The sequence below is a fragment of the Anomaloglossus baeobatrachus genome, unplaced genomic scaffold, assembly GCF_048569485.1.
Source record: "Anomaloglossus baeobatrachus isolate aAnoBae1 unplaced genomic scaffold, aAnoBae1.hap1 Scaffold_295, whole genome shotgun sequence".
In the NCBI taxonomy this organism is placed as follows: Eukaryota; Metazoa; Chordata; class Amphibia; order Anura; family Aromobatidae; genus Anomaloglossus; species Anomaloglossus baeobatrachus.
Window position 1 is genome coordinate 40,721 of NW_027442392.1, and position 12,205 is coordinate 52,925.

The window sequence follows — 12,205 nt, forward strand, 5'->3', positions numbered from 1 at the left end:
TTCACTTTTCACACTTCCTCCTTTTGTTTTTTATCTTTCACACTTTTGACTTTCTTTATTCATCCAAATAGCAAACTCATCACCACTCAACCTGACCAACTCGGCTATGTCCCCGTGCTGCAGTTCTCTGTCTTATCTAGATCATTTGCAATTGAATGGAATAGATCCCTTTTGGACAAAGTGGATTCACCTGCTGCTGCAGTGACCACAGGTGTGATAAGATCTAGAATTGGCATCTGGTGCGATCTCTCCGCTTCCACTCCAAAGAAAGTTACCTGTTTATTCCTATCATGCATTGGTTTTTGGGGTTTTCTTTGAGTAATGATGATCTCTTTAGTAGTCTGTTGGCGCCCTCTCCTGGAGGAATAGTTTGCTTGCTCTTGGACATTCTAAAAGAGAGGTCATGATAGACATTGAGCTTCTGAGCTCAATTGGGGACAGTCATGGGTGATGAATGTTTGCAACCTACTGCGAAGCCTCATACCGCAATATAAGGAACGTCAAATACTAAGAAAGGGCGGCCTATGAAAGAATTACTACTTTCAATAAGTACACTTAAACGGCTAATTGGGAATAGAAAAACTGTAAAAAGCCCTCTGAGAAAGCCCCCCTCTAACCTTTGATAGTAAGCTTTTCTGTAGTCTGCCTGTTGATGTATTTTCCGTTTGAACTGTGCACAACATGAAGAGACGGAACACTGGCGGCTTGTCACAATGCCCCCCGATGACATCACAATAGCGCTGCTGCCTAGAAAACAAGCTGCGCAGAAGAAGTTGTTCTTTGGGTGGGAGGGTGGGCTAGTGGAAGGAGGGGGCAATCTCTTTTTTTCCCGGGTGGTAGGGGGATGACAGGAGAAGGGAAGCGGGTGGTGAGAAAGGTACAGAGGGCAGGGTTTGGGGGCTGGGAAGGAAAGGGAAAAGATTAGGGTTTGGGGATGATGAAAGGGCTTTCTACGGGTAAGGATGGCAAAGGGTGGCAGTGACGGAAAGTCAGGCAACCTGTCCTGTCCGTCTTTTTGTATCGTGAATTGGAAAGACTGCAAGGGGGAGGGGAGTTGCTTGCGCCCTAAAGGAGGAGTTATTCAGATTCATTGCAGTGGGCGGCGGCTGCAAAACGCACCATTCTTCTTGTTTTTGCTCTGCAAAGCAGCCTTTTCAAGGGTTGGCTTGGGTGACAAAATGTCTTGTGTAGGCGTGGGTTTGTCTCCCTCTCGCTCTCTCTCCCTAAGATGTGTCCGGCATAGGCCAGGGTGCCACTCGAGGCCCAAACCAATTCTGGTTATCGCTTCTCGGCCTTTTGGCTAAGATCAAGTGTAGTATCTGTTCTTATCAGTTTAATATCTGATACGTCCCCTATCTGGGGACCATATATTAAATGGATTTTTAGAACAGGGAGATGGAAAAAGAGCTTGCTCTGTCCACTCCACGCATTGACCTGGTATTGCAGTACCTCCAGGAACGGTGCACCCCTTCTTAACCCAGTTTCCAAAAGCAGAACTCAATTCACCTGATTCATATTAGCCCGATTTAATGAATTGGAAGAAAGCATACGTCTTCATATGCACCTCAATTTGGCCCATTCACTTTTCACACTTCCTCCTTTTGTTTTTTATCTTTCACACTTTTGACTTTCTTTATTCATCCAAATAGCAAACTCATCACCACTCAACCTGACCAACTCGGCTATGTCCCCGTGCTGCAGTTCTCTGTCTTATCTAGATCATTTGCAATTGAATGGAATAGATCCCTTTTGGACAAAGTGGATTCACCTGCTGCTGCAGTGACCACAGGTGTGATAAGATCTAGAATTGGCATCTGGTGCGATCTCTCCGCTTCCACTCCAAAGAAAGTTACCTGTTTATTCCTATCATGCATTGGTTTTTGGGGTTTTCTTTGAGTAATGATGATCTCTTTAGTAGTCTGTTGGCGCCCTCTCCTGGAGGAATAGTTTGCTTGCTCTTGGACATTCTAAAAGAGAGGTCATGATAGACATTGAGCTTCTGAGCTCAATTGGGGACAGTCATGGGTGATGAATGTTTGCAACCTACTGCGAAGCCTCATACCGCAATATAAGGAACGTCAAATACTAAGAAAGGGCGGCCTATGAAAGAATTACTACTTTCAATAAGTACACTTAAACGGCTAATTGGGAATAGAAAAACTGTAAAAAGCCCTCTGAGAAAGCCCCCCTCTAACCTTTGATAGTAAGCTTTTCTGTAGTCTGCCTGTTGATGTATTTTCCGTTTGAACTGTGCACAACATGAAGAGACGGAACACTGGCGGCTTGTCACAATGCCCCCCGATGACATCACAATAGCGCTGCTGCCTAGAAAACAAGCTGCGCAGAAGAAGTTGTTCTTTGGGTGGGAGGGTGGGCTAGTGGAAGGAGGGGGCAATCTCTTTTTTTCCCGGGTGGTAGGGGGATGACAGGAGAAGGGAAGCGGGTGGTGAGAAAGGTACAGAGGGCAGGGTTTGGGGGCTGGGAAGGAAAGGGAAAAGATTAGGGTTTGGGGATGATGAAAGGGCTTTCTACGGGTAAGGATGGCAAAGGGTGGCAGTGACGGAAAGTCAGGCAACCTGTCCTGTCCGTCTTTTTGTATCGTGAATTGGAAAGACTGCAAGGGGGAGGGGAGTTGCTTGCGCCCTAAAGGAGGAGTTATTCAGATTCATTGCAGTGGGCGGCGGCTGCAAAACGCACCATTCTTCTTGTTTTTGCTCTGCAAAGCAGCCTTTTCAAGGGTTGGCTTGGGTGACAAAATGTCTTGTGTAGGCGTGGGTTTGTCTCCCTCTCGCTCTCTCTCCCTAAGATGTGTCCGGCATAGGCCAGGGTGCCACTCGAGGCCCAAACCAATTCTGGTTATCGCTTCTCGGCCTTTTGGCTAAGATCAAGTGTAGTGTTGTTCGAAGAGGTGGTTTAAGCTCCAGGCCACCTTAGTACAATGATACAATGCACACTGGAAGGTTGCGCTTGCTAGTACTCTGGGTGGATAGTATATTCATCTAGAGGAAAACATGGCCCTACCAGGATCGAGGCTATTAGACTGAGTAAGGGTGGGGGGCTATGGTACAACGTGCCCCAGGACTGACGACCCTGGAGTGAGTCTGAGCTTGCTGGCTTGGGACCCCGGCAAGCCTTGGGCTCTGTAGCACACCGTACCTTGCCTTTTCATACTTTTTGAGCATATTACCCTATCCCGGCCTTCTGGCTAGGAAGGGAAATTTTTATAATCCCGGTCGGAGGTCTGGTCAGCTTTGGGCTGAGAAACTAACACCCGGTTGGAGGTCTGGGTCAGCTTCGGCTGAGAAACCAACACCCGGTTGGAGGTCTGGGTCAGCTTCGGCTGAGAAACCAACACCCGGTTGGAGGTCCGGTTAGCCTTGGGCTGAGAAACCAACACCGGTTGACGGTCCGGGCAGTTTCGGCTGCGAAACCAACAACTAGTAGCTCTCTACTCCACTTGGGTAAGATGCCTGGGTGGACGCTGGGAGCAACGACAAGGCTCAACCAGGCTTCGGCTTGGGAGAGCACCGAAGATCCCTGACCCTTGCTGTGGCCTTCTGGCTCGGAGGGACGGGGTTGATTTTTGGGGACCCTCTCCTCACGGTGGGGTCCACACGAATCCTAGCCTTTGCACTGTTTTTGGTGTGACTTCGGTCATGCATTTTTTGTGGTGCTTTGGAAAGCTTCATTAAATCAAAAATCTGTTCTTATCAGTTTAATATCTGATACGTCCCCTATCTGGGGACCATATATTAAATGGATTTTTAGAACAGGGAGATGGAAAAAGAGCTTGCTCTGTCCACTCCACGCATTGACCTGGTATTGCAGTACCTCCAGGAACGGTGCACCCCTTCTTAACCCAGTTTCCAAAAGCAGAACTCAATTCACCTGATTCATATTAGCCCGATTTAATGAATTGGAAGAAAGCATACGTCTTCATATGCACCTCAATTTGGCCCATTCACTTTTCACACTTCCTCCTTTTGTTTTTTATCTTTCACACTTTTGACTTTCTTTATTCATCCAAATAGCAAACTCATCACCACTCAACCTGACCAACTCGGCTATGTCCCCGTGCTGCAGTTCTCTGTCTTATCTAGATCATTTGCAATTGAATGGAATAGATCCCTTTTGGACAAAGTGGATTCACCTGCTGCTGCAGTGACCACAGGTGTGATAAGATCTAGAATTGGCATCTGGTGCGATCTCTCCGCTTCCACTCCAAAGAAAGTTACCTGTTTATTCCTATCATGCATTGGTTTTTGGGGTTTTCTTTGAGTAATGATGATCTCTTTAGTAGTCTGTTGGCGCCCTCTCCTGGAGGAATAGTTTGCTTGCTCTTGGACATTCTAAAAGAGAGGTCATGATAGACATTGAGCTTCTGAGCTCAATTGGGGACAGTCATGGGTGATGAATGTTTGCAACCTACTGCGAAGCCTCATACCGCAATATAAGGAACGTCAAATACTAAGAAAGGGCGGCCTATGAAAGAATTACTACTTTCAATAAGTACACTTAAACGGCTAATTGGGAATAGAAAAACTGTAAAAAGCCCTCTGAGAAAGCCCCCCTCTAACCTTTGATAGTAAGCTTTTCTGTAGTCTGCCTGTTGATGTATTTTCCGTTTGAACTGTGCACAACATGAAGAGACGGAACACTGGCGGCTTGTCACAATGCCCCCCGATGACATCACAATAGCGCTGCTGCCTAGAAAACAAGCTGCGCAGAAGAAGTTGTTCTTTGGGTGGGAGGGTGGGCTAGTGGAAGGAGGGGGCAATCTCTTTTTTTCCCGGGTGGTAGGGGGATGACAGGAGAAGGGAAGCGGGTGGTGAGAAAGGTACAGAGGGCAGGGTTTGGGGGCTGGGAAGGAAAGGGAAAAGATTAGGGTTTGGGGATGATGAAAGGGCTTTCTACGGGTAAGGATGGCAAAGGGTGGCAGTGACGGAAAGTCAGGCAACCTGTCCTGTCCGTCTTTTTGTATCGTGAATTGGAAAGACTGCAAGGGGGAGGGGAGTTGCTTGCGCCCTAAAGGAGGAGTTATTCAGATTCATTGCAGTGGGCGGCGGCTGCAAAACGCACCATTCTTCTTGTTTTTGCTCTGCAAAGCAGCCTTTTCAAGGGTTGGCTTGGGTGACAAAATGTCTTGTGTAGGCGTGGGTTTGTCTCCCTCTCGCTCTCTCTCCCTAAGATGTGTCCGGCATAGGCCAGGGTGCCACTCGAGGCCCAAACCAATTCTGGTTATCGCTTCTCGGCCTTTTGGCTAAGATCAAGTGTAGTGTTGTTCGAAGAGGTGGTTTAAGCTCCAGGCCACCTTAGTACAATGATACAATGCACACTGGAAGGTTGCGCTTGCTAGTACTCTGGGTGGATAGTATATTCATCTAGAGGAAAACATGGCCCTACCAGGATCGAGGCTATTAGACTGAGTAAGGGTGGGGGGCTATGGTACAACGTGCCCCAGGACTGACGACCCTGGAGTGAGTCTGAGCTTGCTGGCTTGGGACCCCGGCAAGCCTTGGGCTCTGTAGCACACCGTACCTTGCCTTTTCATACTTTTTGAGCATATTACCCTATCCCGGCCTTCTGGCTAGGAAGGGAAATTTTTATAATCCCGGTCGGAGGTCTGGTCAGCTTTGGGCTGAGAAACTAACACCCGGTTGGAGGTCTGGGTCAGCTTCGGCTGAGAAACCAACACCCGGTTGGAGGTCTGGGTCAGCTTCGGCTGAGAAACCAACACCCGGTTGGAGGTCCGGTTAGCCTTGGGCTGAGAAACCAACACCGGTTGACGGTCCGGGCAGTTTCGGCTGCGAAACCAACAACTAGTAGCTCTCTACTCCACTTGGGTAAGATGCCTGGGTGGACGCTGGGAGCAACGACAAGGCTCAACCAGGCTTCGGCTTGGGAGAGCACCGAAGATCCCTGACCCTTGCTGTGGCCTTCTGGCTCGGAGGGACGGGGTTGATTTTTGGGGACCCTCTCCTCACGGTGGGGTCCACACGAATCCTAGCCTTTGCACTGTTTTTGGTGTGACTTCGGTCATGCATTTTTTGTGGTGCTTTGGAAAGCTTCATTAAATCAAAAATCTGTTCTTATCAGTTTAATATCTGATACGTCCCCTATCTGGGGACCATATATTAAATGGATTTTTAGAACAGGGAGATGGAAAAAGAGCTTGCTCTGTCCACTCCACGCATTGACCTGGTATTGCAGTACCTCCAGGAACGGTGCACCCCTTCTTAACCCAGTTTCCAAAAGCAGAACTCAATTCACCTGATTCATATTAGCCCGATTTAATGAATTGGAAGAAAGCATACGTCTTCATATGCACCTCAATTTGGCCCATTCACTTTTCACACTTCCTCCTTTTGTTTTTTATCTTTCACACTTTTGACTTTCTTTATTCATCCAAATAGCAAACTCATCACCACTCAACCTGACCAACTCGGCTATGTCCCCGTGCTGCAGTTCTCTGTCTTATCTAGATCATTTGCAATTGAATGGAATAGATCCCTTTTGGACAAAGTGGATTCACCTGCTGCTGCAGTGACCACAGGTGTGATAAGATCTAGAATTGGCATCTGGTGCGATCTCTCCGCTTCCACTCCAAAGAAAGTTACCTGTTTATTCCTATCATGCATTGGTTTTTGGGGTTTTCTTTGAGTAATGATGATCTCTTTAGTAGTCTGTTGGCGCCCTCTCCTGGAGGAATAGTTTGCTTGCTCTTGGACATTCTAAAAGAGAGGTCATGATAGACATTGAGCTTCTGAGCTCAATTGGGGACAGTCATGGGTGATGAATGTTTGCAACCTACTGCGAAGCCTCATACCGCAATATAAGGAACGTCAAATACTAAGAAAGGGCGGCCTATGAAAGAATTACTACTTTCAATAAGTACACTTAAACGGCTAATTGGGAATAGAAAAACTGTAAAAAGCCCTCTGAGAAAGCCCCCCTCTAACCTTTGATAGTAAGCTTTTCTGTAGTCTGCCTGTTGATGTATTTTCCGTTTGAACTGTGCACAACATGAAGAGACGGAACACTGGCGGCTTGTCACAATGCCCCCCGATGACATCACAATAGCGCTGCTGCCTAGAAAACAAGCTGCGCAGAAGAAGTTGTTCTTTGGGTGGGAGGGTGGGCTAGTGGAAGGAGGGGGCAATCTCTTTTTTTCCCGGGTGGTAGGGGGATGACAGGAGAAGGGAAGCGGGTGGTGAGAAAGGTACAGAGGGCAGGGTTTGGGGGCTGGGAAGGAAAGGGAAAAGATTAGGGTTTGGGGATGATGAAAGGGCTTTCTACGGGTAAGGATGGCAAAGGGTGGCAGTGACGGAAAGTCAGGCAACCTGTCCTGTCCGTCTTTTTGTATCGTGAATTGGAAAGACTGCAAGGGGGAGGGGAGTTGCTTGCGCCCTAAAGGAGGAGTTATTCAGATTCATTGCAGTGGGCGGCGGCTGCAAAACGCACCATTCTTCTTGTTTTTGCTCTGCAAAGCAGCCTTTTCAAGGGTTGGCTTGGGTGACAAAATGTCTTGTGTAGGCGTGGGTTTGTCTCCCTCTCGCTCTCTCTCCCTAAGATGTGTCCGGCATAGGCCAGGGTGCCACTCGAGGCCCAAACCAATTCTGGTTATCGCTTCTCGGCCTTTTGGCTAAGATCAAGTGTAGTATCTGTTCTTATCAGTTTAATATCTGATACGTCCCCTATCTGGGGACCATATATTAAATGGATTTTTAGAACAGGGAGATGGAAAAAGAGCTTGCTCTGTCCACTCCACGCATTGACCTGGTATTGCAGTACCTCCAGGAACGGTGCACCCCTTCTTAACCCAGTTTCCAAAAGCAGAACTCAATTCACCTGATTCATATTAGCCCGATTTAATGAATTGGAAGAAAGCATACGTCTTCATATGCACCTCAATTTGGCCCATTCACTTTTCACACTTCCTCCTTTTGTTTTTTATCTTTCACACTTTTGACTTTCTTTATTCATCCAAATAGCAAACTCATCACCACTCAACCTGACCAACTCGGCTATGTCCCCGTGCTGCAGTTCTCTGTCTTATCTAGATCATTTGCAATTGAATGGAATAGATCCCTTTTGGACAAAGTGGATTCACCTGCTGCTGCAGTGACCACAGGTGTGATAAGATCTAGAATTGGCATCTGGTGCGATCTCTCCGCTTCCACTCCAAAGAAAGTTACCTGTTTATTCCTATCATGCATTGGTTTTTGGGGTTTTCTTTGAGTAATGATGATCTCTTTAGTAGTCTGTTGGCGCCCTCTCCTGGAGGAATAGTTTGCTTGCTCTTGGACATTCTAAAAGAGAGGTCATGATAGAAATAGAGCTTCTGAGCTCAATTGGGGACAGTCATGGGTGATGAATGTTTGCAACCTACTGCGAAGCCTCATACCGCAATATAAGGAACGTCAAATACTAAGAAAGGGCGGCCTATGAAAGAATTACTACTTTCAATAAGTACACTTAAACGGCTAATTGGGAATAGAAAAACTGTAAAAAGCCCTCTGAGAAAGCCCCCCTCTAACCTTTGATAGTAAGCTTTTCTGTAGTCTGCCTGTTGATGTATTTTCCGTTTGAACTGTGCACAACATGAAGAGACGGAACACTGGCGGCTTGTCACAATGCCCCCCGATGACATCACAATAGCGCTGCTGCCTAGAAAACAAGCTGCGCAGAAGAAGTTGTTCTTTGGGTGGGAGGGTGGGCTAGTGGAAGGAGGGGGCAATCTCTTTTTTTCCCGGGTGGTAGGGGGATGACAGGAGAAGGGAAGCGGGTGGTGAGAAAGGTACAGAGGGCAGGGTTTGGGGGCTGGGAAGGAAAGGGAAAAGATTAGGGTTTGGGGATGATGAAAGGGCTTTCTACGGGTAAGGATGGCAAAGGGTGGCAGTGACGGAAAGTCAGGCAACCTGTCCTGTCCGTCTTTTTGTATCGTGAATTGGAAAGACTGCAAGGGGGAGGGGAGTTGCTTGCGCCCTAAAGGAGGAGTTATTCAGATTCATTGCAGTGGGCGGCGGCTGCAAAACGCACCATTCTTCTTGTTTTTGCTCTGCAAAGCAGCCTTTTCAAGGGTTGGCTTGGGTGACAAAATGTCTTGTGTAGGCGTGGGTTTGTCTCCCTCTCGCTCTCTCTCCCTAAGATGTGTCCGGCATAGGCCAGGGTGCCACTCGAGGCCCAAACCAATTCTGGTTATCGCTTCTCGGCCTTTTGGCTAAGATCAAGTGTAGTGTTGTTCGAAGAGGTGGTTTAAGCTCCAGGCCACCTTAGTACAATGATACAATGCACACTGGAAGGTTGCGCTTGCTAGTACTCTGGGTGGATAGTTTAATCATCTAGAGGAAAACATGGCCCTACCAGGATCGAGGCTATTAGACTGAGTAAGGGTGGGGGGCTATGGTACAACGTGCCCCAGGACTGACGACCCTGGAGTGAGTCTGAGCTTGCTGGCTTGGGACCCCGGCAAGCCTTGGGCTCTGTAGCACACCGTACCTTGCCTTTTCATACTTTTTGAGCATATTACCCTATCCCGGCCTTCTGGCTAGGAAGGGAAATTTTTATAATCCCGGTCGGAGGTCTGGTCAGCTTTGGGCTGAGAAACTAACACCCGGTTGGAGGTCTGGGTCAGCTTCGGCTGAGAAACCAACACCCGGTTGGAGGTCTGGGTCAGCTTCGGCTGAGAAACCAACACCCGGTTGGAGGTCCGGTTAGCCTTGGGCTGAGAAACCAACACCGGTTGACGGTCCGGGCAGTTTCGGCTGCGAAACCAACAACTAGTAGCTCTCTACTCCACTTGGGTAAGATGCCTGGGTGGACGCTGGGAGCAACGACAAGGCTCAACCAGGCTTCGGCTTGGGAGAGCACCGAAGATCCCTGACCCTTGCTGTGGCCTTCTGGCTCGGAGGGACGGGGTTGATTTTTGGGGACCCTCTCCTCACGGTGGGGTCCACACGAATCCTAGCCTTTGCACTGTTTTTGGTGTGACTTCGGTCATGCATTTTTTGTGGTGCTTTGGAAAGCTTCATTAAATCAAAAATCTGTTCTTATCAGTTTAATATCTGATACGTCCCCTATCTGGGGACCATATATTAAATGGATTTTTAGAACAGGGAGATGGAAAAAGAGCTTGCTCTGTCCACTCCACGCATTGACCTGGTATTGCAGTACCTCCAGGAACGGTGCACCCCTTCTTAACCCAGTTTCCAAAAGCAGAACTCAATTCACCTGATTCATATTAGCCCGATTTAATGAATTGGAAGAAAGCATACGTCTTCATATGCACCTCAATTTGGCCCATTCACTTTTCACACTTCCTCCTTTTGTTTTTTATCTTTCACACTTTTGACTTTCTTTATTCATCCAAATAGCAAACTCATCACCACTCAACCTGACCAACTCGGCTATGTCCCCGTGCTGCAGTTCTCTGTCTTATCTAGATCATTTGCAATTGAATGGAATAGATCCCTTTTGGACAAAGTGGATTCACCTGCTGCTGCAGTGACCACAGGTGTGATAAGATCTAGAATTGGCATCTGGTGCGATCTCTCCGCTTCCACTCCAAAGAAAGTTACCTGTTTATTCCTATCATGCATTGGTTTTTGGGGTTTTCTTTGAGTAATGATGATCTCTTTAGTAGTCTGTTGGCGCCCTCTCCTGGAGGAATAGTTTGCTTGCTCTTGGACATTCTAAAAGAGAGGTCATGATAGACATTGAGCTTCTGAGCTCAATTGGGGACAGTCATGGGTGATGAATGTTTGCAACCTACTGCGAAGCCTCATACCGCAATATAAGGAACGTCAAATACTAAGAAAGGGCGGCCTATGAAAGAATTACTACTTTCAATAAGTACACTTAAACGGCTAATTGGGAATAGAAAAACTGTAAAAAGCCCTCTGAGAAAGCCCCCCTCTAACCTTTGATAGTAAGCTTTTCTGTAGTCTGCCTGTTGATGTATTTTCCGTTTGAACTGTGCACAACATGAAGAGACGGAACACTGGCGGCTTGTCACAATGCCCCCCGATGACATCACAATAGCGCTGCTGCCTAGAAAACAAGCTGCGCAGAAGAAGTTGTTCTTTGGGTGGGAGGGTGGGCTAGTGGAAGGAGGGGGCAATCTCTTTTTTTCCCGGGTGGTAGGGGGATGACAGGAGAAGGGAAGCGGGTGGTGAGAAAGGTACAGAGGGCAGGGTTTGGGGGCTGGGAAGGAAAGGGAAAAGATTAGGGTTTGGGGATGATGAAAGGGCTTTCTACGGGTAAGGATGGCAAAGGGTGGCAGTGACGGAAAGTCAGGCAACCTGTCCTGTCCGTCTTTTTGTATCGTGAATTGGAAAGACTGCAAGGGGGAGGGGAGTTGCTTGCGCCCTAAAGGAGGAGTTATTCAGATTCATTGCAGTGGGCGGCGGCTGCAAAACGCACCATTCTTCTTGTTTTTGCTCTGCAAAGCAGCCTTTTCAAGGGTTGGCTTGGGTGACAAAATGTCTTGTGTAGGCGTGGGTTTGTCTCCCTCTCGCTCTCTCTCCCTAAGATGTGTCCGGCATAGGCCAGGGTGCCACTCGAGGCCCAAACCAATTCTGGTTATCGCTTCTCGGCCTTTTGGCTAAGATCAAGTGTAGTGTTGTTCGAAGAGGTGGTTTAAGCTCCAGGCCACCTTAGTACAATGATACAATGCACACTGGAAGGTTGCGCTTGCTAGTACTCTGGGTGGATAGTATATTCATCTAGAGGAAAACATGGCCCTACCAGGATCGAGGCTATTAGACTGAGTAAGGGTGGGGGGCTATGGTACAACGTGCCCCAGGACTGACGACCCTGGAGTGAGTCTGAGCTTGCTGGCTTGGGACCCCGGCAAGCCTTGGGCTCTGTAGCACACCGTACCTTGCCTTTTCATACTTTTTGAGCATATTACCCTATCCCGGCCTTCTGGCTAGGAAGGGAAATTTTTATAATCCCGGTCGGAGGTCTGGTCAGCTTTGGGCTGAGAAACTAACACCCGGTTGGAGGTCTGGGTCAGCTTCGGCTGAGAAACCAACACCCGGTTGGAGGTCTGGGTCAGCTTCGGCTGAGAAACCAACACCCGGTTGGAGGTCCGGTTAGCCTTGGGCTGAGAAACCAACACCGGTTGACGGTCCGGGCAGTTTCGGCTGCGAAACCAACAACTAGTAGCTCTCTACTCCACTTGGGTAAGATGCCTGGGTGGACG

The 12,205-nt window shown here is 48.2% G+C and overlaps 5 non-coding genes across 5 annotated transcripts; all 5 read left to right on the forward strand.

The window, feature by feature from the left end:
* Positions 1-1,280: 1,280 nt before the first annotated feature.
* Positions 1,281-1,471, forward strand: LOC142267389 (U2 spliceosomal RNA). Its single transcript, XR_012733290.1, has one exon. It is a non-coding gene; the product is annotated as a U2 spliceosomal RNA (small nuclear RNA).
* Positions 1,472-3,660: 2,189 nt separating this feature from the next.
* LOC142267431 (U2 spliceosomal RNA) lies at positions 3,661-3,853 on the forward strand. The gene has a single exon (XR_012733326.1). It is a non-coding gene; the product is annotated as a U2 spliceosomal RNA (small nuclear RNA).
* Positions 3,854-6,042: 2,189 nt separating this feature from the next.
* LOC142267432 (U2 spliceosomal RNA) lies at positions 6,043-6,235 on the forward strand. The gene has a single exon (XR_012733327.1). It is a non-coding gene; the product is annotated as a U2 spliceosomal RNA (small nuclear RNA).
* A 1,387-nt stretch (positions 6,236-7,622) lies between these two features.
* Positions 7,623-7,813, forward strand: LOC142267401 (U2 spliceosomal RNA). Its single transcript, XR_012733301.1, has one exon. It is a non-coding gene; the product is annotated as a U2 spliceosomal RNA (small nuclear RNA).
* A 2,189-nt stretch (positions 7,814-10,002) lies between these two features.
* LOC142267433 (U2 spliceosomal RNA) lies at positions 10,003-10,195 on the forward strand. The gene has a single exon (XR_012733328.1). It is a non-coding gene; the product is annotated as a U2 spliceosomal RNA (small nuclear RNA).
* Positions 10,196-12,205: the final 2,010 nt, after the last annotated feature.